General features: G+C 38.1%; 1 protein-coding gene across 1 annotated transcript in view; it reads left to right on the top strand.

Moving 5' to 3' along the window:
* Nucleotides 1-24,737, top strand: part of NELL1 (neural EGFL like 1) — a 390,246-nt gene that overhangs the window by 352,418 nt on the left and 13,091 nt on the right. The gene's annotated exons all lie outside the window — the stretch shown is intronic.

The raw sequence follows: 24,737 nt of genomic DNA, 5'->3' as shown, positions 1-24,737 counted from the left end.
CTTCTGACATAAGATCAGCTCTGGTCCTGCTCGTAGGAATAGGGCAAGAGCGGAATTTGTCAGGTGGTTGGGAACAAAATTCTAGTCTCAGACCTTGGTTGACGGTGTCTAACACCCATGCATCTGTAGTGGTGGCTGCCCAAGTGCTGGAATAAAGGGCCAGCCGACCTCCTATGGGAGGTGAGACTGCGAGATCACTTGCCTCGTTTAAAGGAATGGCCCCCTGCGCCTCAAAAGGGTCGCTTGGTCTGGAACTGTGATCTGCCTCTGTATGCTGAACGATCTTGTTGTCGTTCCTGTCTCTGAAAGGAGGAGCGAGAAGCCTGGGCCCAATCCCAGGATGGAGCTGGCCGAAAGGGCTGCCTTCTGTAATTACTCTGCGACATGCTGTTCCCCGAACGCCTGTCTCCTTTCTTTGTTGTGTTAACCAAAGTTTTACATTTGTCCTTACCTTCGGTTAGGTATGGCTCTAGTGCCTTACCAAAGAGATGTCCACCTGTGTAAGGTTTGGAGGCCAGACGCCACTTGGCCTTGGTGTCTGCTCGCCAGTTCCTGAGCCAAAGGAGCCTTCGTGCTGAGATGTCTGCCGCGATGGTCCGGGCCATGTATCTGGCCGTGTGCAGGGAAGCTTCGGCTAGGTATTGAGGCGTGGCCACTAGCTTACCCAGATTCTGGTGAGCTCTGAGTTGGTCCGGGGGGATCATATTCTGGAGCTCCCGTAACCATAGGACCGAAGCCCTGGCAAAGAAGGCCATGGATGTTGCCGCCTTTGTTGCCCAGGCTGATGCCTGGTGGGACCTGCGTAGTGCTGACTCAATCTTTTTATCTTCTGCCCTAAGTGCCTCATTTATATCCCCAGGGATGTTAGCATTGGGGAACAATGAGTTCAAGGGCTCATCAATCTGAGGAGTCTCCAATAGGGAGGCCAGAGAGGGGGCAACATTGAATAATGTTCTCTCTACTGCACTAGGACCTGAGAGGGATCCTAAGTTCTCCCATTGTTTTTGAACTATATTCAGAAAAAGGGGAGGGCAGGGAATATGGTTCTGCGAGACTGAGGGCTCAGTGTATATGGCGTGTGGACCCTTGGATGTTGTAGGTGGGGTCTCCTGCTCTTGGGGGAGGTTTGCAGTGGTGCAGGCCTTGAGTAGCAGGGAATTAAAGAATGAATGGTCAAAGAGACCGACAGGAGGGGTGGGGTCAGATGGAGTGATGCCCTCGTCCTCTGACATAATCAGGCCAGATGGTTCAGCCCCTGTTGATTCCAGATCTGATGAGGGATCATCCATCATCTCTGGAGATTGGGGATGGTACATGGATTGGACGGGTGGCTGTGGGGTGTTGGAGGTCATAAATTGAGCCACAGCCTGGGCTATCATGGACTGAAGATAGTCCTGACTCAAAGCCTGGTTTTCGGGAGGGCGAAGCCCTGCTGCAGTGGGGGTGAATGTGGCCTGAGGTCCCAAGTTAAGTGTGTCCTGGCCAGTTGTGGCCATCCCGGAAACCACCCTTGTGGCTGATTCTGATTGGGGAATTCCCCTGGGGGGAGACCAGGCCCCTGGAGTTGAGGCGCAATGTGAGGAAAGGGGTTCAAAAATGGGCCTTCCCGTTGTGTCTGTCTGACCTGGGGAGGCCGCTCTCAGTCTTTGGGACTCCTCCTCCCTCATCTGTGGCTTATTGGTCTCCCTGCTTGACCTGGCTCGCTTGGTGGTATTCTTTCCGCCTGCCTCTGTTGGCTGCTTCCTCTTGGCCGGCTCTTTCTCTGCCATGCTGAATCTGCTTGGGCTCAACCTTAGCAAAAATGCCCCCCCCTCGACATTGTAAACTTACTAAGGGAGCCCGCAGGGATGATCCGGCCCGGTGAGGGGGGTGGGCAATGGGGGTTGGTGGGCACTGCGTCCTTCCGGAGCGAGCTGGCCCTCCCCAATCCAATCTGTCTTTTAGAGGCCTCTGTCTCAGGTAGTGATAAACTGCCCTCCGTAGTCAGCTACAGGTAGTCTAGGCCTCAGCCAGTCACAAAATGGCCGCCGTGAGTCAATCAAAATGGCGGCCGCCAAATTCGCGCCAAAAAACGGCCATTAGAAGAAGGCCTTGAGGCCTGAGGTCTAAGCTGCGATGAGCCCTCGTTCCGAGGAATCGCCTGGGCTCCTAATGCAGCGAATGGATGACAATTAGGTCAGCTGAGAGACGCTGAGGCAGGCCGAGGCCTAGTAAGACCTCCAGGCTCTGAAAATTGGATCAGTGCCAAAAACTTTCTCCTGCTGCTGGGGTGGCCTGCTGAGGCCGAGGGACCTAGAAGAGGCTCCCTCCAGGCCTGACGAGCCTCGTCGTTGCTTGCAGAGCCCCCCAGTCAATTGGCAAGCTTACCCCTGCCTCCAGAGTCGCAGGCTGTCAGCGGGCGCAATTCGCATCTTCCGATGATTAGCTGGCAGCAGAGAGCTCGTCTGGGCAGCGATTAGAAGAACGGAGCCTCTGATGCAGAGGAATGGCCCCTGGTAGGAGATTTCTCTTGCTTCTGGGAATCCAATTTTCAAGCTGATTCTGAAGCTGAAAGGCTCTCAAAGGGAGAAAGGGAAAGTTTTTCCCCCCAAAGGGAGGTTTGTCAGCCTGTCAGCCTGCTAGGCTACAGGTTGGGATGATTATCACTGGAAAAAAAATTCTTTTTTTTTTTTAAATTATCAAATCTATTAATAAAAATGGTTAGCACTAAGCTAAAGGGAATAAAATAAAATAGGAATACACAGTCTTCTGCTCCAGGAGCGAAGAAAAAACGTGTCTTAGAGCAAAGAGACTAAGTCTAAAACTGGGGTGCAATTGGCACAGAGGGGGCGTTACTAAATTTCAGATTTAGTCTAATTGGAGCAGATAGATTAAGACAACCCATCCGTGGGTTCTCCATCCAATCATGCTGGAGAAGCAGTATTTACAAAATTTAAGGCTATACTATTTAAAATGCACAATTGATTATCAGATGTAAAGCTCTAGACATTCCTGCAAATTATATTGATATGTATATGGGAGAGGAGAATATGAGAATATGCGTAACAGTTTAATCAACTCATCAAATCAGCTAATAAACTTTTTTTTGAGTTTTACATGGGGGTCAAAAAACTTGTTATCGAGGATAACACATGCTCTGACTTTCTGCAAACTGTTGTGAAACATATTGGTGTGTATTTGCTGTTTGATGCTATTCAGTATGATATGAAATGCGAGAATAATTACTATTCATTTTTTAAAATGAAAAATTAGAGTTATAGTATTAAATTGAAATCATACATAGTATGCTTCTTGAAATGGAATAAATATCAAAAAGGAGGATCTTCTTAATTTTTTTTTATAAAAAAGCAAAAAAAAAAAAATTAAAAGGCATGAGAAGAGAGGAAAAATGCTGTGTCTGAGGCATTTTAGAAAAGTTAAAATGGTCAGAATTTGTTTCAAGATTGTAATGAGCTGACTATACTGAAAGGAAACTCAGTAGAGAATATGATTTGTTGTGACTATCTCCAAAGCCACACATTCGTTTTCTATCCATAGAAAGAGAAATCCCTCTCCTCCCCTTTTATTTAGAAACATCACTAAGTATGTATTTATATTTAAATAAAAATGATAAAGTATTCTTCTCCTTTAACTGTAATATTTAGTTCCTTCTGGTTTCCCTCTTATCTTTTTTTTAAAAGAATTCAATGCAACAGTATTTTCCCATGGGAAAGATTCTTATAATTTATTTTAAAATCTTATTTCAAATACATCTGGACCTTTTGTTCATTTGTAATTTTCCAAAATCAATATTCTATTATCCTTTTGCTCTTCATTCCAAAAGAAGACTTCTTTTCCTTAAATTTATCTTTAAAACTTTGTTTGCTAAAACACTCATCCTGGGCTATAAAACTCATCAGTCCAAAGGTTCTTAATAGTTGAAGAGCACTTAATAAGCAATTTCCAGAAGTGATTAAGATATGAAGCTGATCGAACTTTGTGCCTGTAACACAATAACAAAATGAAAAATGTAAAGACTGAATCTGATACTATTTCAATATTGCCAACCATGTGGTTCAAATTATTAGGATGGCACGTAGAAACACCAGATATAATTTAAGAGAAGAAAAGATGTCAGGAAATAAATAGAACAGTTTAAAGGTTTGATCAAATTTTCCAACGTTTTAAAAACTGCTTCAATAGAATTGATCCAAAGTGATAATAGCAGCGTAGGTCCACACGGGACCCTTCTCGAAAGAGTTTGCTTTTAATGAATGGTTTCCTGTAATGTAAGAGAGCCAATTTGGTCCAGGAGTTAAGGCATCTGGCTAGAAATCATGAAATAGTGAGTTTTAGCCCTGCCTTACGTACAAAGCCAGTTGGGTGACCTTGGACTAGTCACTTTCTCTCAATTGTAGGAAGAAGGAGACAAGGATAAATCACTTCTGAAATCTTGCCAAGAAACCTGCAAGGGATTTGTCCAGGTGGCGCAGCAGTTAGAGTGCAGTACTGCAGGCCACTTTAGCTGACTGTGTTCAGCAGGTCAGTGGTTCAAATCTCACAGGCTCAAGGTTGACTCAGCCTTCCATCCTTCCGGGGTAGGTAAAATGAGGATCCAGATTGTTGGGGGAAATGTAAATATATATATATATAATATATATATATATATATATATATATATATATATAGGTCTTTGGTTGTTCGGGTTTTCTCCCGCGTAAAATTGGAAGTGTCTTGGCAACGTTTCGACGAAGTCACATTCGTCATCTTCAGGCTGGTGTTTTTAGCTTCTTGCTTTGAGCAGCAATGTGTGGTTTTAGCTGTTTCTTCCTTTTAACTGCCAGTGAGGGTATGAACTGATTGGATGGGAGCTTGGCTGTGTTCTGATTGGGTGGAGGTGTGTTCTGAATGGTTAGGGGCTTGGCTGTGCTCTGATTGGCTGGGGGAGTGTTCTGTTTGGTTGTGCTCAGGTTAGTCTGAGTTGCAGAGGGGTTTAAGATTTTGGGGTTAGGGAGTCGTTTGTCAATAAGGGCAGGTTTCCAAATGGCTGGTAGGCGGGAGGTATCATCTCGCTTGTTCATGCTGTGTGGGCGTTTTTCTATCTCGATGGCTTCTCTGATTATTCTGTTATTAAAATGTTCACTTTTGGCAATGGTTCTGGTATTTTTAAAGTCAATTTCATGTCCTGTGGCTTTAAGGTGTTGGACCAGGGAAGATGTTGGTTCCTCTTTTTTGACTGAGTTCTTATGTTCTTCAATGCGTGCACTTATTCTTCTGTTGGTTTGTCCGATGTATGTGGTGGGACAAGTGGTGCATGGGATTTCGTATACTCCTTGATTTTCTAATTCAATTTTATCTTTGGGGTTTCTAAGGATGGTGGATATTTTTCTGTTTGTGCAGAATGCTGTTTTGATGTTGTGTTTATGAAGGATCTTACTGATTCTGTCTGTGGTGCCTTTTATGTATGGGAGGAGGGCTTTGCCGTTTTCTTGTTCTTTGTCTTGGATTTTGGTGGGGGTTTCTTTTTGGATTAGGTTTGTAATCTTATTTCTATGGAATCCATTGGATGTTAGTACATTGGTGAGAGTGTGTAGTTCGGGTTTTAGGTGTTGTTCGTCAGCTAAGCGTTTTGTTCTGGAGATGAGTGTCTTGGCTACAGAGTTGATCTGTGCTGGGTGGTGGTGTGAGAGAGCGTGCAGATAGCGGTTTGTGTGTGTTTTCTTCTGGTAGATGGTGTGTCCTAGGGAGCCATTGGATTTCTTGTAGACTAAGACATCCAGGAAGGGAAGTTGGTTGTTAGCTTCTGTTTCCATGGTGAACTGTATTTTGGGGTGTAGGCTGTTGAGGTGTGTGAGGAAGTTGTCCAGTTTTTCTTTCCCATGTGGCCAGATTATGAAGGTGTCGTCTACGTATCTGAGCCAGAGTTTGGGTTTGTGATCCGATTTTTCTAGAGCTTGGGTTTCAAAGTGTTCCATGTAGAGGTTGGCAATGACAGGTGAGAGGGGTGATCCCATGGGTGCTCCTTCTGTTTGTTTGTATTTTTGTCCATTATAGATGAAGTATGTGTTGGATAGGCAGAAACAAAGCTTACAGCCCAGCGACCTACTAGTGAGCTTCGATGTCATAGAAAATCAAGGAGTATACGAAATCCCATGCACCACTTGTCCCACCACATACATCGGACAAACCAACAGAAGAATAAGTGCACGCATTGAAGAACATAAGAACTCAGTCAAAAAAGAGGAACCAACATCTTCCTGGTCCAACACCTTAAAGCCACAGGACATGAAATTGACTTTAAAAATACCAGAACCATTGCCAAAAGTGAACATTTTAATAACAGAATAATCAGAGAAGCCATCGAGATAGAAAAACGCCCACACAGCATGAACAAGCGAGATGATACCTCCCGCCTACCAGCCATTTGGAACCTGCCCTTATTGACAAACGACTCCCTAACCCCAAATCTTAAACCCCTCTGCAACTCAGACTAACCTGAGCACAACCAAACAGAACACTCCCCAGCCAATCAGAGCACAGCCAAGCCCCTAACCATTCAGAACACACCTCCACCCAATCAGAACACAGCCAAGCTCCCATCCAATCAGTTCATACCCTCACTGGCAGTTAAAAGGAAGAAACAGCTAAAACCACACATTGCTGCTCAAAGCAAGAAGCTAAAAACACCAGCCTGAAGATGACGAATGTGACTTCGTCGAAACGTTGCCAAGACACTTCCAATTTTACGCGGGAGAAAACCCGAACAACCAAAGACCTATATACAAATACCCGCGAAAACCTCAGAAAACAAATATCGAACCTCTACGGGGAGGAAATCCACCATCTGACCAGGACCTATGAAAAACTTGAAGTCCAAAGAGCTTCCATTTTATGTGACCTCGCATTCCTACGTAACTGCCGAGATCAAAATCTAATCCCCACATGTTTCCAACTGAAATTCCACTCCAACTCTGCAGCCACCAAACGGATCCTGAAAAGAACAGAATTGGCCCTAATCAGAAATGAACTTCACACAAAAAGATTCCTCCTAGACCGAATTAACAAAGATCTCCTCACACTCCACCTCAAACTCAGCAACAAGATCCACCCCGCACTTTGGGACAAATCCAAACAACTCGCCGTCTGGAGAGCCGAAACACAGACCACCCTCAAGACAGATACACACACCAACAAACTCCGAAGACTACAAGAACGCCAGAAACAAACCCCTCCTCCCTCACAGCCACACATGAAACAAACAGTGCATAACATCTCAGATAGGATCCTCACCAAAGCCGAAACCAATGTCCTTTCCAAAGGATTCAACTTTGCAGTCGCTCCCAAACACATCCCCACTGAAACCATTATATGTGGAGTTGAAACCAGCCTGACCAAAATCAACCCCGATGACGCTAACAAAATCAGACTCAAAATCACCAACATCCTCTGCACCAGCAAGCCACCCAAAAGCAACTTACCCAAAGAGGAACAGACAGCACTACGTAACCTGAAAGAAGACACCAGCATAATAATCCTACCAGCAGACAAGGGCAACGCCACGGTGGTTATGAACACATCTGACTACCAAACCAAATTAACCAACCTACTCCAAGACTCCACATACAAACCCCTAAATACAGATCCCACCACCTACCTGGAAAAAACCACCAGAACCAAGATAAAAGCCTCCCCCATTAGCGAAGAGATCCAGCAAAGAATCATTCCCAGAGAGAAATCATCCAGATGCCCTAAACTCTATGGTCTCCCCAAGATACACAAAGAAGGAACCCCACTCAGACCTATAGTCAGCTCCATAGGCTCACCTCTACAAAACCTAGCCAAATTTCTCGCCAAACAACTACAGCCCTATGCAGAATCCATCACCTCACATGTAAAAAACTCATTCCAGTTTATAGAGATCATAAAGAAACAAAACTTACAGCCCAGCGACCTACTAGTGAGCTTCGATGTCATATCCCTCTTCACCCAAGTGCCTATCAAAGAAGCCTTGACAGCTATTCAAAACAAATATAACCCCCCCAAACACATCTTAGATCTGACCAACCACTGCCTATCCAACACATACTTCATCTATAAACGGACAAAAATACAAACAAACAGAAGGAGCACCCATGGGATCACCCCTCTCACCTGTCATTGCCAACCTCTACATGGAACACTTTGAAACCCAAGCTCTAGAAAAATCGGATCACAAACCCAAACTCTGGCTCAGATACGTAGACGACACCTTCATAATCTGGCCACATGGGAAAGAAAAACTGGACAACTTCCTCACACACCTCAACAGCCTACACCCCAAAATACAGTTCACCATGGAAACAGAAGCTAACAACCAACTTCCCTTCCTGGATGTCTTAGTCTACAAGAAATCCAATGGCTCCCTAGGACACACCATCTACCAGAAGAAAACACACACAAACCGCTATCTGCACGCTCTCTCACACCACCACCCAGCACAGATCAACTCTGTAGCCAAGACACTCATCTCCAGAACAAAACGCTTAGCTGACGAACAACACCTAAAACCCGAACTACACACTCTCACCAATGTACTAACATCCAATGGATTCCATAGAAATAAGATTACAAACCTAATCCAAAAAGAAACCCCCACTAAAATCCAAGACAAAGAACAAGAAAACGGCAAAGCCCTCCTCCCATACATAAAAGGCACCACAGACAGAATCAGTAAGATCCTCCATAAACACAACATCAAAACAGCATTCTGCACAAACAGAAAAATATCCACCATCCTTAGAAACCCCAAAGATAAAATTGAATTAGAAAATCAAGGAGTATACGAAATCCCATGCACCACTTGTCCCACATACATCGGACAAACCAACAGAAGAATAAGTGCACGCATTGAAGAACATAAGAACTCAGTCAAAAAAGAGGAACCAACATCTTCCCTGGTCCAACACCTTAAAGCCACAGGACACGAAATTGACTTTAAAAATACCAGAACCATTGCCAAAAGTGAACATTTTAATAACAGAATAATCAGAGAAGCCATCGAGATAGAAAAACGCCCACACAGCATGAACAAGCGAGATGATACCTCCCGCCTACCAGCCATTTGGAAACCTGCCCTTATTGACAAACGACTCCCTAACCCCAAAATCTTAAACCCCTCTGCAACTCAGACTAACCTGAGCACAACCAAACAGAACACTCCCCCAGCCAATCAGAGCACAGCCAAGCCCCTAACCATTCAGAACACACCTCCACCCAATCAGAACACAGCCAAGCTCCCATCCAATCAGTTCATACCCTCACTGGCAGTTAAAAGGAAGAAACAGCTAAAACCACACATTGCTGCTCAAAGCAAGAAGCTAAAAACACCAGCCTGAAGATGACGAATGTGACTTCGTCGAAACGTTGCCAAGACACTTCCAATTTTACGCGGGAGAAAACCCGAACAACCAAAGACCTATATACAAATACCCGCGAAAACCTCAGAAAACATATATATATATATATATATATATACATTGCTTACTGGTGTACACTGCTTAGAGAGTGCTTGCACTTAAAACGGTATATAAGTCTCATAAATAAATAAATAAATAATTTCCAGGAGTCAACACTAACTTGAAGGCACATACACACATACACAAAACTTTTTGTAATGGAAGTATTAAACCTATTATTCAAAGATCATCATACATATCTTGCTGTATTGCACCTAAAAAGAATTGTGATACCTGCCCACTTTAGTTTACTGTAGTGACTATGTTACAAATGGCACTTTAAAGTACTGCACAGCAAGGTCCTTCCTGGCTCCTGGTCTGCTTTTTTTTTTATAATTGGCTTATTCATTACATATATCCCATTTCCAAAGCCAGCTTATGAAGAACATTAAACAATTGTAATAGTAAAAGAACATGAGACTTCTAGGATCTTTCTATGGAATAGTTAAGAGTAATCACTTTGGGCAAGTGGTGGTAGTGTTATAGGAAAGAGTCCAGCTGGGCAGACTTTCTAGAACTGGAGTGTCAAACTGCTGGATCGTGGGCCGGATGCGTCACCAGGAAACTGTGCCCATTCCATTGCCGGCCTACCCCATGGGAAAAAACTCTGATACTTCGCGCGACGTCATATGACGTTGCAAGTTTGACATGTCTGTTAGAAAGATTGTTTCCTGAGTTTCCCTTTTATCTCTTCAGGGATACTTTTCCTTTGAAATGTTGAAAGTAGTGATCCTGGAGGGAAGAGGAAAAGTCTCAGACTGAGTAGATTTCAAGGAAGGTTACTTCCTTCTCTTTCATCACATTTTTAGATGTCATCTCAAAATGTTCTTTGATTTAGTTTATACTGAATGTTCTCCTTGTGTTCTTTAATGCTCCTGTCTACTACCAATGAATGTTATGTTTAGTTTTGAACTCTTGTTGACTGTTGTTAAATGACATTCCACTTTATATCTATATTCTACTATAGCTTGTTTAATTTGAGCTGTCTTAAATGCCCTTTAGACATATAGCCAGGACAGAAATAATTTAATAAAGAGCTTTCAAGAGGAGGGATTTTCTATTTGTTTATATTGAAAGCTCCATGCATGCTTTCAGTATGTCCCAGGTATTAAAATGTATGATTAAGCTATTATTTGTTTGGGGAGGGGTTGTGTCCTTAAAATGGATGATCGTGTTCAGGCACAATGCATCTTGTGCAAGGGTTCTTATAGAATTCAATAATATAAAGTCATTTTCTTCCTTCCTCTCCTTAGTTTGACATACATATAAAACATTTAGGGAAATGTGAAATTAATACGTGCTTTGTATGTATGTAGTGTTATGTGATTGAGATCTTTTAAAACTGGAGGTATATTGAGGTTTGCAAGGTTTGCAAATAATACTGAAAAACTAGGTGGTGGAAGCTTTTATGCTTCTTTACTATAAACAGAGTGAAGCTTTTTACAACTTGGTATTTGTTTCTCTGGGCCTTCCCATCCTCCAGGGAAGCCACCGGTGGACTCTTCTTCTCCCTCTCTGACTATGAACTAAGAATTACTCTGTACACTCAGACAATTTCACTCACCAACGTTTCTCTCCAGCCACTCCATTCTGCCCAGACCTCTCCTCTCCTCTCCCGTCCCCTCCCCTCCCCTCCCCTCCCCTCCCGTCCCCTCCCCTCCCTTCCTCTTTAATAAAGTTATTAAACAAGACAGAATAAATGAGCAAGACTTGTAATGGACTGAAGTCATTTTAAGTATACTTATACATAGTGACTTTTAGAAATATTTCTTGTGCCAAATGGATTTTAATTTTAAATGTTTATGTTTTCATTGGTTTTGAGAATGGGAAACCTATTTTCTGATTAAAGAATCTGGAGTAAATTATTGATGTGAATTTTTAGATGTATTGCATTTTATGGCAGGCTCCACTGCATTCCTGATAACCTATATTCAGAAGATAAAAATAAAGATGCATAGATAATCTGCAATATATTTTAAAGCATTGGTTTGAAAATTGGTGCTAAAAAAGATGAACAAGTGTGAGGGGACTGAAAAATGTCTACTCTACTCTACTCTACATGTTGTTGTTTTCCTAAACTGGATTTAATGGAAAGAAATATTAAATTTCTTTTTTTCTCCGGTGTTCTGTCTGTATTTAAACCTAGAGATTGGCAATATGATTTTCTCCAAATGTTTTATGAGGAGACAGGTTGATAAATTGAATTATATACAGAATTTATGAAGGATGAGTAATATGAGACTTCATTGTACTTCAGTGTTCCATATATTTGACCCCATTCTGTCTCACAGAGGTATTCTGCAGAAAAATGAAGGTATGCTTGTAGTGAGTCTGAAAGAGAGCCTTGATGGAGAGAACTGAGATCCATTATCAAAACAACAGGAGGGAAACATAGCTTAAGCCCAAACAATTAAAGAACTTGTTAACATCTCCCTAATTCACACTAGTGTAAGTGGGAAAAGAAGTAAACAATAATCACACTTGCACATTCTGTTACTATAGTCAATCTTTAGTCTTAATATGGAGTTGATTTCTTCATCTTAGTTACATCTGGAGGCTGATAATGTTTCTAGAAATAAAATAATTGATATTCATTTAAGCAGATGAATATAAATTTTTTAATTCTAGGTCATGATTATCAAGGGGGGAAAAAAACAAATAATTTGATCCAGAAAAAAATGAATCACTCTGGCATTCAGTGGAAAGGCATAGATATGGAATTACATAGCTTATATTTTTCTTCTTCCTCCTCCTCCTCCTCCTCCTCCTCCTCCTCCTCATCATCATCATCATTTTTGCAGTTTGCATGGAATAAAATAGTCCAATATTTTTCAAAAGGTGGAAAAATGTTGAGAATATGCCAAATCATCTTTCAGAAGCAAATTTTAAAACTGTTGTTGAATATTTTTTTTTAAAAAAAAAGTCAGTTGCAGGTTCAATTTTATGGCCCAAAGCAAAGTGATCAAAATTTGAAACCAAGGAAGTAAACTTTCTTCAAGATAGTCCAATATATAGCATTATGTGACATTGACTTCTAAGATACAGTACTTCTGTTTGGCTAGAGCAATTTAGCACTATGAAAAAAACTTTTATTAACTTTTATTTCCAATAATTATCCCCTAAACTAGAAATAGAAATTGATCTTTTCTCCTTTTGAATGGCATAATATTAATTTTGCATAAAAAGCTATCTAATTTCTGTGGTGATTTCTGTCTAATAGGAAAAAAATAGAAAAAGAGTGCAAGGATCTGATAATTCAGAGAACTAAATAATTGACAGATTTTAGCTTTATAAATGAATGAGAAGGAGAGAGAAAGCGGGAGGGAGGGAGGGAGGGAGGGAGAGAGAGAGAGAGAGAGAGAGAGAGAGAGAGAGAGAGAGAGAGAGAGACCTTCAAAAATTATCCCATAAAAAGGCTGCTGCGCACATAAGTCTTGGATCAATTACACAGGCACAATTTATCATTTGAAGATTATATCTGTGTGAGTTTGAAAGAGTACACTAGTCAATTTAGTAAAATGTACATAGAAGAACAAAGGTAGGGTAACAAGTATTAAAGATAAAAATAGAACAGCAAAGTTATTAAGATAGATGTTGATAGAATTATTTTAACATAATTGCTTTGAGTTTAGAAATGATAATATCAAGTAATTCATTTTGAAGACAATAATCCATTGTTAATTCTGATCCATTAGTAAAGAAGAAAAATGTTTTAACTTTTGAATAAAAGGGGACAACCACAATTTTCAATGTATATTACAAGCATAGTTTTAGAATAAAGCTTTTGTTATTTCAAAAAATGTTGAGATAATTTCCTTGGAATCCTGGTTAGAGTTGCTGTTTCTTTTAATTTTTGGCAAGCATTCTTGTAGCTTTGAGTAAAAAATAAAGTAAAATACAGCATGGCAAAAGTTATCAAGAAGTAATTTTTAAAGTTAATTTTATCTTGCTGAATGTCCCAAAGAAATATACTTTGCAGTCCATCACAAAAGTGTTCATTGTAGGCTTTTTTTTCTTAAATTCTTCATCTTCCGAATCCTTAATATACTTCTAGTTGATTCAGTAAACTCAGTAAAATGAGTGAAATATACATGCAAACATTAGAGGAACGCTTATAAAAAGGATTCAGAATATTTTTGTTATGAAAATATAAATCTGATATAAACAGCAACTATATTATGTATCAGATATTGTTTTAACCAGGTTGTTAATGAGAAAGTAAGTTCAAATCCCATGCAAGAATGGACTGGTTACTGGATTACATCTAACTATTAATAAATGTAAGGATGAAATACATTTCTGTGAATTCTTACTTTTATACTTTGTTACACTTCTAAGTCTTTTTGAGTATCTGTGCTTTGCTTTCTTTATTTTGATTTTATGTATCATTTTACAAAAATTAGAATACCTGGTTTCTTAAGGACTCAAAAATGTGCAATAATTATATGGAAATATTTTCATCTTAAAGCATAACAGAAAAATATATTTCCTTGTGTGTTTCACTGCAGGTTTATGACTTTGATATTATAGAACTGCTATCAGTTCAGGATTAAGTAGTTCAGGGAAGAAAACAATACTTTGATAGAAATTTGGGTCTGCAACAAACGTTAAGATTAGAATTAGTTTAGATATTTTTTCCATTTCAACATTAAATTAAGATTTTATAGTAAGGTCATTGAATTATGGCTTTCTAAAACAGAACTTGTTTATAACTGTTGTGTAATTCTTAGTGCTTGTTGTGGAATTCTTGAGCATGGGTGTTCATTTGCAGGTGTTTCATTACCAAGTAGGCAACATCATTAATGCGAATGAGTGTGGGATTTGCTACCTGCTTGTACATAATAGCTTCCCCTGCCAATTTTGGTAGGGTGTGGTTTTCTCCTCCTTGGTGGCTCCTTAATTAGAGTATTGTTTTCTGTCTGTCTGGTGTTGATTCCTGCTTATCTGAGTATGGACTGCTGTGTTCTGGTGTTTTTTGCTTCATTCCTATGTAGGTTTTCATTTTTTATTATGCTGCCCATCTTACATGATTTATTTATAACAATTGTAAGATACTGTTTCTTGGTAGAATTTAATGATCCTAATACTATATGTGGCATGTGCCATTCTGACTTCAAAATGATTCTGTAAAACCACTTAGGCTGTATGCAGGAATGAAGTTGGGGTTGCTGTTTGTGCTTTTGAAAATCAGCTGCAGCCAGGCAGAAATGCTTCCAAACCCCCCTTCCCCCGCCCCCAATGCCTTCATACATTCACTTTACGCACAAGTATTCAAGCTGTGTTGCAGTTGCCCGTGATAATTGATCCCCACCTTCCGGTTTTCAAGGATGAACTGATGTCCAGAAGCAAGTTCACTCAACACAGGTTTTTAGCTTAAAAGAAGCTGACATTAAGATTGAGTGGAAAGGTTTGTGTGTGTAGGAGGAAAGGTGATAAGCAAATGGCATACAGAGAGGAGAAGGTGACATCAGGAGATTGGCAGTTATTACAAGCAGGTAAGAGGACTGTCACTCCACTTCTAGGATCAGAAGCTACAATGAGCAGCTTAACCGACTGGGAGCTTGAAACTTTGCTGGGAGCTTGATAGTAACTAGAAAAGAAGCAAACACTGAACATCAAAATAGCACCTCATCCCAACTAATACAAGAACTTTTGGAAAAAAAGCAAAGGTTGTATGCTACTTTATAGACTTTGGGCTGAACTGAATATTAAAAGACTGAGTATAAAGGATTGAGTATTAAAGTCATATTTATATGGCCACAGCAACTTGCACGTCCTAGAAGGATGGAGTTGACCCAAAGCAGTAGGCTGTTATTGGGAAAGATGAGTGCTACAGTAAATCATTGTTTGCAGATTTGATGCACTATAGTTTGTGCAGCCTTTGAAAAATAAAGAACCTCACAGGTTGAGAGATAACAATAGGTTAAAGTTATTTAGTAGCCTGTGTGGCTCATCAGAAATTTGAATTTTAATCTCTAAATAAAGGCCAGCTGTATTGCATTTCATTTTACAAGAGTTTGTATAACCATTGCACTGCTATTCTTCCAATCATTAAAATTGGGAAGCTGTAGGATATCTGTCAGTATTCATATATCAATAATATACTTTTAGTAAAATGTACAAGTAATATAATCAATCTATAGCATTGCTAGTGTGTGTAGAATGTTTTGACTAATGACAGAAATCCTGTCTTAAAAACTTGTTTTCACAATTTTTTTAAGCTTTCATATAGATTACACACTGATTGCCAAACATCGTTCAACGTGAGCATTCTAAATGTATTTTTTTTTTAAAAAATCATTTTAATTGTATCTACCTTGTGAAGGCAAAGGTTAAAAAAACTTTTAACATATTTTGTAAGATTATGAATCTTTCCAATTCATAATCTTACAAATGAATGTTTCCAATCACAGTAATTCATTGATCAAACCTTAACAGCTATTAATGGGGAATAAAGAAAATTCCCTTTTTAAAAAAGCATCACGTATATTTATTACTTCATATTGTAGTATGAAATCATTCCAACAAATTTTAATTACTTGTTTGCATATATCTTGATGTAATGCTCAGAACCTTTTTATATAAAAAGCATCCATATATAAACATTAAATTGGCTTCCAACGATTTAACTAAATTAGGTCAGTATAGGCATTCAACCTTCTGCTCTTTCTTCTTTCTTCGCTGGGACATTGTTTTATCTATAAAGTGTTCATTCATAGACTTTCTGCCAATACCAATCAGCCTTCCCTATCCATAACAATGTTCTGAAACTTTTTCTTCCAGTCTGCCTTCTTTTTTCTTCACTCTCCTTTGTACTGAAGTCAATTCTTCTACCACTAAATTGATTCTTACAGCTTGTAACAATTAAATATCCAGCAGAAGAGATGAATCTTTACTGTTTTCTAAATGCTAAGAGACTGAGAAGCCTAAGTGCAACTCCTGAAGTGTATCTCATGATAATTGGATTATATATTATCAAGCTGGTGTTGGATTTTAGGAATGATATACTGTAGATAGTTAGGTTTATTAACTTTATGATTTCCAGGACTAAACAATAATACATATGTTACAAGAATATATACCACACAAATGAACCAAATAATGATTTACATTAAATGGGAACAATGACTTCTAAGAGCCATTGCTAATGACAGATATTTTGTCACTGCTTTAGAAATATTAGCAGATTAATCACTATATAGTATAGCAAAGACTTCCTGCTCCTGCAACTAGGTAAAGAATGTAATGATAGGTGCTATTAGTTCCATATGTCCTTGAGTATATAGTGGATGGGATTAATGACACTCATCATTACATCCTTTTCTCAAGAGTTTATCTTCACATAATGTGCCCAAAATGAAATAATTTGAACCTGGTCATATCTGCCTCAAGTGAGAACTCTGGACTGATTTGTTCCATGATCCATTTCTTTGTTTTTTCCCTCTTTGGCTATTCATGGTATTCTAAGGAGTCTTCCCCAACATCAAATTTCAATACTCAATACCTTTTCTATTCTGCTTCTTCGAAGCTAGATTTCCACTTCCATAGAGTGTCACGGTAAAGGAATTTACAGATAACCTCGTTGAAGGTGTGAAAGAACCATTATGGACTGAAAAAAAGATTATGCGGTAAAATGTTTGAAGCAAGTATGAGAAAGAAATTCAAGATAACTATTGCCTTTATGATTCTGATCTCTTTTTAAACCTATAGACACATCACAGTATTTGAATATCTTACTACCTATTAAATGTGATCCACAGTATATTGCTCAACTACTGATTGGTTGGTTTGCTTTTTACTGATGATAATCAATCCGACAGGGCAGATGTTATCCACCACTTCATTATATTCACTTCAATTCTAAAGCTGGTTGTTATGTCTCTTGTAATTTATTTGGTCTTTATATTTAAATCTAGTCCCAGTTTAAAAATGCCCCTTTTCTAGAGCTTTCAAATAATTCTTCAGTTACTAGAATACTATAATCAGGCTAATACATTGATGTTTCTTCTTCTTCTAATTCACCATCTTGATATGTATCCAGCATATTGGTTAACTAAATAAGGGGAGAATATACAGCCTTGTCTCACTCTATTTCTCCATGTTCTATCTATACCATGGTTTTCTATCCTGTATATATGTGTCTGATAAGATCAATGACATATTCTGGCATTCTCATCTTCTCAAGGACATCCTACAGCTCAACATGATTGACATAGTTAATGTCCTTTATGTAATTAATGAAGCACATATTTTTTTCTTGTTGACATACTTCGACTTTTTCAATTATCCAATGTGTATCAGGAATAATGTCTCTTATTCTTTCTAAAACCAGCTTGAATATCTGGCATCTCCCTTTCCATATATGGTTTCAATCTTCTTTGAATAATACTAAACATTATTTTGCTAGCTAGCAAATAAGAATAATCTACAACAGTTTTCAGACTTTTAAAAAGTCTGCTTTCTTTGTTATTGATAGGCTGCCCTCTTTGTGTATCTATCTCTATCTCTTTCATCTCATCATCATCATCATCATCATCATCATCATCATATCTCTCTCTCTCTCTCTCTCTGCTGTTTGTTTGGAATGTTGCTTCTGGTATTTCAGTTGAAGTAGCTCTCTTGCTCTCAGTGGTTGGTAGGTGGGGTTGATGTCAATGTGTCTGTTTACTAATTGGTTGCTTCCAAATTGTTAGTCAAATGTTAATCTTGGTGATAATCTCTGCTCATCTGGCTGTTGATTGCTGTGGAGGAGGTGCTTTGGTCTTTTTGTTCTCTTTTTGACTTGTTGTTTCTTTCAAATTGTATGTAGATGTTGTTTCTTTCAAATTGTATGTAGATGTTGATGGCAATTTGTCAGAATGCTAGGAATTCTCTAGTGGCTTTGGATTTGGCTCCGTCTAGGATCTTATTCAGAGGGCAAGACACCAGAATATAAAATGAGAGCAAACCCCACTTCCTACAAGTATTCATGATGTTACCTAGTTTGGGTATTGAAACATCTGCAAGAAAGCAATCAAGCTTAGAGAGCACCAAGAAGCCTTCATTTCAACCATGAGCTACAAATATTCTCCTCATTGTCTGAGAGTTGAAAGTAAACACAAGGCTGAATTCCTGACTACACAGAGAAATATCTTCATGATTGAGTGAATCTTATTAGATCTTGTCATCTAATAAAGCAGGACTGAAGAGTTTATATGGAAAGATTTATAAGAAATAGAACCAGTATGAGCTTCAACTATATTTTGGAGATTGCATGAATGCATGAAGAGGAATCTACAAAATATTTTCTCACTAATTCTCCAGGCTGGTATAAATCAAGAAACATTGATTATAAAGTAGTATATATGAAACTTCAGTCTTATCTCATACTAAGGCTTAGCCTCATAATAAAGCTATTGTAAACCATGGAAAACCAGTTAATAAATTGTTATTTTGTCAGAGTAATTCATGCTGATAACTTGATTTGCTTTCTTAACAAAAGCCAGATGAGCTTTTAAGAGAATGGTCTTTTCCCCAGCAAAATAGAAAAATAGAAATCTTCCCAAAGCAGCAGTCTCTAAATTGTATATATCATTTGATTTCATACTAGTAATAAATCTAAATGGTGGGCATCAAGAAATCAGAAAAAGACCTTTTTGATAGCCTGATTAATTGAACTTTCAATTAAAAAATGCTTAGCGTGGAGATAAAATTTCTATTTTGAGACCCATACAGAAATATGAGCCATACAGAAATATGAATTGTGAAAAGGACAACTGTGATCAGAAACGGGGAAAACAACCCAGATGTGGAAACTGACATCAAATGAATGTCATCTCTCTCTATAAAAGGCAGGAAACAGGAAAGGATTATGAAATAAAGACCATGGATTCTAAAAGTAGAGTCTTGTGTCCTGATGATGGTAACAATACCTTGCCTAGGCAAAAATTTCATAGTTCCGTAAGGAACCTACAGAGTGACGCTCAGCAAACTAATAAGAAAGTGAAGGGTCTACTAGCTTGAATGCTTAAATATCTGCTGATGGAACTGGAAAGTGGCAACTAAAAATGGCATTGCTTGGTGCAGGACTGTAGACACATTTTTCTTTCTCCATCCAAGGTCATCTGCCTCTCTGTGGAATATGTCAGGCATTAAATGTGGACAAGGCAAGGGAAAAAGAGAGTATCGTAAAACAGAATAAATGTCTCCAGAGTTTAAAAAAAAATGATTTTTTTACTCAACATCTCTCTTTTTTAAAAAATAAGCTGACCTCATTCCCCATTGACTCTTCCCTCCCAAACCCAGCCTGAAAACCATACAGTTTTTGGCAACAGCTGAAAGGATGCTGGGGGTTGCAAGAAAATCCTTGGGGAGGCACTGTTAATGCAGCAGCACTGTTAATTCACTGATATTAGAGACAGGGATGCCCTACCCAATTACTGTCAAGTGCCATTAATAGGTTTCATATAAGATCAATGCAGCATGTTTAATACTAATGTCACAAACTTGTTTGTGAAAATGCATCCACATACAAACATACTACACACATATATACAAATAAATGTTAATTGCTGGGAAAATCAGGAGATTCAGGTAGTTCAAATGAGTATAAAGATTTATTGCAAGCTTAAGCTTGCAATCTGAGCTACTAATGGTCAAAGGAAATTAGTGGGAGTTAAGAAAGGCATTCAAAGGTGGGGTGCATTTATGTCTCTTGTGGGCATGCAGGGACTCATGACTGATGATGCATTTAACCCCTCCCTTGGGCTCAGCCTGGTCCTCTCTTATAATAAACACACAAACAAGTGTGTATACACACACTTATATACATATGCACCCATACACAGAGACACTGGCACTCAAACATGTGTACACACTCACATAAGCTTTTCTGTTTTTTTTCTTAAAGGAAAATCAAAGTTTGCCTGAGTAATTGGTACCAAGTGATAAGCTTATCATTTGGTAAACACATTTTCACTGATGCATTGATAAAGCTGTCTGTGACAGGAAAGACCTGATAGTCACTCCATTCAGTCATTTTCCAATGGTAAGCATGCTTTGTTTTTGTTTTTTCCAAAATAGACCCTGTTAAATCTTAAAAACATTAAAAATTAACCATCTTTAGGACTGCTGGTTCCCAGCACTTATATTGTACTAAACCCCCCAAATATCTAAAGAGCAAAAGTTCCTAAATGCATATAAATGAGGTGAGTATTTCTTGTACTATGCCAGATTAATCTATACATTACAATGAAATGATTTTCATGGAAAAGCTTTAGCAGGAGTGACTCCTTGTCATTATAGCAAACTGGCTTATGCAGAGGGAAGTTAGTGATATGTGAACAGTCATTATGCTATGTCAAGTTTCATTTTAAAGACCATAAGTAAATCTTTTTATGAGAAAAGCAAACTACTTCACAGTCCTATGGAAGGACATAAATCATGTTTTATGTCCTCTATGAACCATCAGAAGACAAGTTTTAATATTTCAGATGGGACAAGCAATCTATATGAATCATAATTTGGGTTCCATTATAACCAACCTCATGGATAACACTCAATAGTTTATGCCTAGTACAGTTCTAAAATTAATAATAATGTTTGATCTTGGGAGTATCTAATCCTACACATTTTTTTCCTGAGAAATGGAGGCAGCCAGTCATTTACAACTTTGTAGCTGAACATAACTTGATGAAATTATTTTGCTACTGAGGAATGCTGAAGGACAGATGTGAAGAATTTACAAAAAAAACCTGCCCAGATTCAAAATAAAACCATTTTTTAAACAAGATTTTATTAAGTTTATATAGATGAGGAAAAATAGGAACAATACAGGTATGATAAAGGGAGGGGTGGAAGGAAAGGGGGAGGGGAAGGAAATAAGGAATTAGGGTAAAATAAGGATAGTACAATCACATATTTCAACAAACAAGCTACCGTCCGGATCATAATAATGAGTAAATATCATATTCAACCATTTCTAGCCAAGGTTAAACTGTAACATATTAAAAACAATTAGTAAACAAATACGTTGATCTATTAAGTAAACACTACTAATAAAATCTCAAAAAAATCCTAACAATCAAAAGTAACATGAAAATCAGTAAATCAGGAAAAATAATCATATCGTCAAAATGTTAGTTAGAGCTCAATTAAAAATCAGTCATCTATTCTAAATATTGAATCCTTCAAGTTCTAACGTGTCTCTAACCATTGATAAAATTTTTCCCAAGTTCTAAAATAAATTGAATCATCTTTTTCTTTCATTTCTAATTTAGCCTATCCATTTCTGCACATTCTACAATTTTGGTAATTATAGTCTGGTCAGTTGGTAAATTCTCATTTTTCCAAAACTGGGCAAATAAAAATAAAGCCATTTTGATGCATGTCAAAATAATTTGGTCAAAAGTAAATTCTGTTTCAATTCATTGGGTTTTATTTCATTTTAGGTGCATTTAGGCTTTTGTAACCAAGATAGAATGTAAGATTATTATTATTTTGGTATGTGTGTGTGTGTTTTTAATTGCTCAATATTTTTAAGGAATCTGTGGGGGCAATGAAAAATTTCCTTCTGTGAGTGGAAAACATTATTACCTGTCAGAAAGAAATAGGAAGGAAGGAAGGAAGGAAGGAAGGAAGGAAGGAAGGAAGGAAGGAAGGAAAGAAGGAGGGAGGGAGGGAGAGAGAGAGAGAGAGAGAGAGAGAGGGGGGGGGGAGGGGGAAAGGAAAGGAACGGAAAGAAAGGAAGAATCTCAGCTGATAGCTGCTTGGTGCTCAATGCAAAGTGATTTTGTTAGTGATGTCAATAGAATAAGAATGTTCATCCATAACAGCCTAAGATTGTATTATTAAGGATTGTTTTAGTAAAACTTGCTTTCATTCCCACTAAACTGTGGTAAAAGTATAAAACCTACTTTCAGCACTGCTGTTCTTTTAAATGTTCTCTACAATTGCCTATCAAATTTTCTCAGACCATCATATTGAGTTCAAATTAATTTATATGTTTAATACTCACACTGTAATAATTAGGATAATATGTACATATGTGAAAATTCTATTCTACACATATACTTTGTTGTATACATTGGATTTAGCTAAGAACCTTGTTAATGGCATCCCTTATTTTAGTGTGGCTTGTGCATATTTTTCTCCTAATATATGTTCTTTTTTTACAATTTATGTACAAGGAAAATTTAGCGCAGCTGGACAATAAACTCATTTTTGAAGCAGAAGCCATCTGTAGTAGGGAAGATTGCCTTAGGTATATTTTAAAGCAGAGGTTCTTAAACATCATTGCCACCTGTCCAACTCTGCCCCAAATGTAGCTAAAATAAAACAGAGACAGATGGTGCACCTAATGAAGATTACTTTTGTCCCTGACCTGGAAAAGGTGAGCAGATGAAGAGAAAATTGAAGGAGCTAACCTATCTCCAAACATGCTTTAAAGTTCCTGTGGGAAAGAAACTCTAGAGATGGAAAAACTTGAGAAGAATACAAACTTGCTAATCAGTTTTGTAGAAGCTTGCCCTTTGCAGAGTTCACAAAAGTAAAATTATATTATAATAACCCAACCTATTTCAAGCTTTGAAGCTTATTTCATTTCTACTTATAAGGAAATTATGTATGGGATATTAATTTTTAAATCTTAATCCATAATATTTTCTTATCTGCCACCACAACTAGAAATGAAGGAATTGGTCAAGTTTGACAGCATCTACTTTACCCATTTTAGATGTGTTAATCCTTATTACCTAAGCCTTTAAAATATATATATTCAAAGATTACATTACTTGTTTTCTTTTGCAAACCTGTATTTTAATAAAAGCCACTTCCTCATTTGTAATACAGCTTCATGCATACTTTCCTATAAATATATTAATTTTGGCAGAAGTAGAAGAGCATTACATTCTGGAAAAGTGCATAAGTACATTTTCCTCTATTATCAGTAACTGAATCAAATAATGGCAGTCATTTGTTAAACAACTATCACTGAGAAAGTATCATAACTTTTGCATCACCTAACCAGATCCTTCTGAGACTTTCACTTCAGACATTTGAAGTTGTTAATGCATTAGCTGATGATATCAGGTTAATATATATGTGAATTAAAATATTATTATTAATAATAATAATAATAAAGTTGGAAGTGACCTTGAAAGTCTTCTACTCCAACCCCCTGCTCGGGCAGGAAACCCTACACCAGGTATGTCAAACTGCTGGCCTGCAGGCTGGCTGCATCATACTGAAACCACGCCCACCCGATTGCCGGTAATGGGGAAAAAGTCACGATACGTCGTAATGCCTGCCCTATACCATTTCAGACAAATGGCTGTCCAGTCTCTTCTTAAAAACTTCCGGTGTTGGAGCATTCACAGCTTCTGGAGGCAGGTTGTTCCACTGGTTAATTGTTCTGTCAGGAAATTTCTCCTTAGTTTCGTTTGTCAAAAGGTCAATCCTTATCTCAGATAATATTTTTAGGAGCACCATTTCTTATTATTTATCTCATTTTTTTTCAACCAGAGCAATAACAAACAGAAAGGAAAGGAAAGGAAAGGAAAGGGAAGGGAGGGAGGGAGGGAGGGAGGGAGGGAGGGAGAGGGGGGGAGTCTGTACTCTAATAGTAAATTATCATAAATTATGATAGCAGACAACAGACAGATATAGGTACATACATACATACATGCATACATACTACATGTACATGAACACATCTACCAAACTGTTAGGATGGTATTGAATGTGTATACCTGGAAAAATGTTAATGTCCTTTTTAAGTCAGTAAACAATTTGTCCCTGAGGTGTCTATTGAATCACAAATGTGACAGAAATTTAGTGAAATTTGTATTTTTAAAATGTTAATTTCAGAGATAAATGGCAAGCCTTTTCTTCCAGAACTTTTTATCCTTTTAAAAGGATAATTTTAAAAGACTGTTGAGAATTCCCTGGTTGTCAGCATATTTTACCATGATCATATCATACTACATTAAAAATAAGAAGATAATGGAATTTCAGGCATTTTATTAAACCATTCTGGCTGTTAGAGCATTCTGATGCTGTAAATAACCAAGAATCACTATAGTTTCCTTTTACAGAATTCAAAATGATATTCTTATAGGGCCTGCTGCTTTGTTGAATCAGAGTGAACATAATTCATTTGAACAGTGGGTGTTTGCTTCAGAAGAATAGATGGGTATATGGGATATTAATTTTCAGATCTTAATCCATAATATTTTCAGTTGACATTGAAGATGCTACTTGATAGTTTCATCTGAATCTAATATTGGT

This window comes from Crotalus tigris, unplaced genomic scaffold, assembly GCF_016545835.1.
Source record: "Crotalus tigris isolate CLP2741 ecotype Arizona unplaced genomic scaffold, ASM1654583v1 scf7180000017640.1540244, whole genome shotgun sequence".
Taxonomy (NCBI): Eukaryota; Metazoa; Chordata; class Lepidosauria; order Squamata; family Viperidae; genus Crotalus; species Crotalus tigris.
This window is presented reverse-complemented; position numbering and strand designations above follow the sequence as displayed.